Consider the following 3,076-nt stretch of genomic DNA (forward strand, 5'->3'; position numbering starts at 1 on the left):
ACATCGCGAGCACCCGCACAAGCCAGGTGCCTGGGCCTGCCCTATCAGCAGTGACATAAACACCACAAAATCCTAAAAATGAAACTGTGGCTCCTAAAAAAAGGCTATGGGTAATGAAAGACAGCTTTGGACCCTCCAAATGAGGATTTCAGCCCTCAAAAGCAGGCCTTGTTCCTGCAAAGGATGGTGGAGATGCTACAAACATGCTTTGGACTCTGACAATGCGGAGAACTATTGGCTCCTCTATGGCCCCCAGAAATGAAGCTTTGCTGCCAAATATAAGGCTCTGGGCGCTACAGTTGAGGCTTAGAGCTGTGAAAGGGGGGTTTGGACTCTCGGAAGGAGGGTCAGGGCCTTAAGAATGGGGCTTTGGGCACTAAAAATGGTGCTTGAGGAATGAAAATGAGGCTTTGAACCCTGAAATTAGGTTTTGGGCCCTCAGCTGGATGCTTTGGTACCAAAAACTAAGGCTTTGCACCCTAAAAAGGGTCTTCGGATGCTCAAAAGGAGGCTTCAGGCCCTCAAAATTGCAGACCGAATACTAAAAATGAGCCTATGGTCCATGAAAAGGAGGATTTGGTCCCCAAAAAGCAGGCTTGGGAAGCTGAAAAATGAGGGCTTGGGCCTGAAAAGAAGCCTTTGGGCCTGAAAATGTGCCTTTGGGCCCTATCAAGAAGGCTTTGGACTCTCAAAACGAGGCTTTGCACCTTCATAATCAGACTTGAAGAAATCATTACTCAAAGGATTTGGTCCACATCATGACCATCACTCTTCTTGGCAACAGAGGGGAAAGCTCTGGATGACAAAGGATACCAGGATGCGCTCCAGAAAAAAAAGACCAGTGCAAGAAGATCCCTGTCACCTACCTGCAAAGGAATAATGCTAGCTCTATGAAATGGGTAGCCAAAATGAAAACACATGGAACAGCAGCCATCACCACAACTCTTTCAGTGGTAGTTTTAACTGCAGCAGATCTGCAGGCAGACAAACTTACTGCCACAGGGCCCCAAAAGGAGTAATAACTAGCAAACAGAAATTCTGCCCATAGCCCATATCTATCGAGCCTTTAAAGGTAAAGCAGCTCTGAAGGTCTAGACCAGCCTGTACTTACATCCTGTGTCTACCTGCTCCATGATCTGTCTAGAAACTCAAATCACAATTACCTTTGAAAAAGAATGGAACCTGGGGGGGAAGGGGAGTGAAAGGAAGACACTGGTGGAAAAAAGGAAAAGCGTACGCATGCGATTACAGACGGAAGGAGCCAAGTTATCCCAAAGACCAGCTCAGCCCAACTCGCTCTTGCTGGCAAAAAGCTGTGCGGCTTGGAAGAAAAAAAGCAGACTTTGGTGCTGGGACGCACAGCAACGTCTGAGCTCAGATCTGAAAGAGCAGAAAAACCTTGACAGGGCTCCTTGCCGCTGCCCTCCTACCCGTGTGCATGCTGCGACCTCCTCGTTGCCCTGAAGTCCTCCCAGACTAACAGGGAGGTGGCATCTCTCCAGTCCACGTGCCGTGACGAAGAAACAGTTTTGACCACAAAGCGGGTAGAAGGTAACTGCATCTGCAGAAGCAAAGGGGCAGCCACGCCTCAGCTTCGGAGATGCCCAAAGCTGCCCCGGGAGCCCTCGGTGCCCCAGCATTTGCTCGGCCCTGAAGCCCCGCAGGGCCTTGCCAGCACTGGGGAGCCCCAGGCACAGAAGGGAAGGACAGTGGTCAGCCCCTGTGGGGAGAGTGACGGGGCTCTGTCCTTCCTTCTGGCCGCAGGAGGATGCCCTGGGCCACGCCAGGACAGGGTGTCTCTCCTCCTCAGCCCCGGGGGAAGGTGAGGCCTGAGGAAGGCCCTGGGTGCCGGGCTCAGCACGGGCGGTGCGACCGGGGCCAGAGCCCTGTCTCCTGCCGGGTGCCGGCCTGGCCGAGGCCAGCGGCTCCCGTCACGCAGCTCCTCCCGCCCAGGGCTGTGGCTGGAGCCCAGACAGACCCGCCTTTTGGGAAAGACTTGCCGATCCAGAGGGAACGCAGAGCAGCTCCCCTCCCCTCCCCTCCCATCCCGTGCCGTCCTCTCACGTTCCCTCCCTCCCTCCCTGAGGGGGCCCAGAGCCCACGAGCAGACCGAGGGAGGGCAGACCTGTGCACACACCTTGCGCTGCTGAGAGAACAGCTCCAGGTGAAATGGCCCCTCTTGAAGGCCGTCTCTCCGCAGGCCCAGTGTCCCAGCTGGCTGAGGAGCAGCTGCCCCGGGGGAGGGGGCAGCTGGCGCAGGGCAGCTCCCTGAGGAGAGGCCCGGGCAGCCCCTGCCCGCCCGGCAACAGCTGCGCCATTGGCCACGGCTGAGCCAATCAGCGGAGCCGGTGGTGGCCTGTCAGTCACTGCCGACCTGGGGCGGGGCCGGAGGGGGCAGAGGCCCAGTGGCCTGAGGAGAAATGGGGGAGAGATGGGGTGGGGCAGCCAGGAGAGGGGGGGACCAGGGCCAAGGCCAAGGCCAAGGCCAAGGCCAAGGCTGGGACCAGGACCAGGTTTGCAATTGCAGGTGCAGGTTGTCTCCCGGTGTGGACGGGCCTGGGGGAGACCTGGAGACCTCATCACCCATGGGCCCTGCCGTGGCCCAGCTCACCAGCCCTGGGCCCGAGCGCTCAGCCCCAGGAGCAACCCCACAACCAGGGTCAGAGCAGCTCCTGCTGCTGCCCCGAGGGTCGCCAGCCCTGAGCCAGAGTGCAGGTAGCTGAGCTGGGATGAGGTGGAAGAGACTGGAAAACGATTCGTGGGGAGGAGGCGATGGAAGAAGGTGCAGCGTACGTGGCGCCGGGGATTAACTGGCACCCTCTGTTTCGTATCTGGGTCGGTACTGTACTTGCACGTGTGTTGTCCCACGAGCGGGGGTCGGTACCCGGCGTGCCATAAGCCGCTCTTGCGCACAGAGCCGAGAAATCTGTTTATTTGAAGTCTGCGCAGGGATGGGTGCTGGGGGGCGACTCCACAAAGCTGTCAGGCCACACCAAAGAAAAACAATGTATTTATTCTGTTACACGGTTACTAAAAGCCCGCCTAAATTTACATTCATCGGTTGGTAGTCACCATC

At 57.1% G+C, this 3,076-nt stretch overlaps 1 long non-coding RNA gene across 1 annotated transcript; it reads right to left on the bottom strand.

Moving 5' to 3' along the window:
* Window positions 1-715: 715 nt before the first annotated feature.
* On the bottom strand, window positions 716-2,241 carry LOC138690373 (uncharacterized). Its single transcript, XR_011329235.1, has 3 exons — window positions 2,138-2,241; window positions 1,431-1,561; window positions 716-866 (listed from the first exon to the last, which is right to left on the bottom strand). It is a non-coding gene; the product is annotated as an uncharacterized lncRNA (long non-coding RNA).
* Between the last annotated feature and the right edge of the window lie 835 nt (window positions 2,242-3,076).

This window comes from Haliaeetus albicilla, chromosome 22 (genome assembly GCF_947461875.1).
Source record: "Haliaeetus albicilla chromosome 22, bHalAlb1.1, whole genome shotgun sequence".
NCBI classification, from domain to species: domain Eukaryota; kingdom Metazoa; phylum Chordata; class Aves; order Accipitriformes; family Accipitridae; genus Haliaeetus; species Haliaeetus albicilla.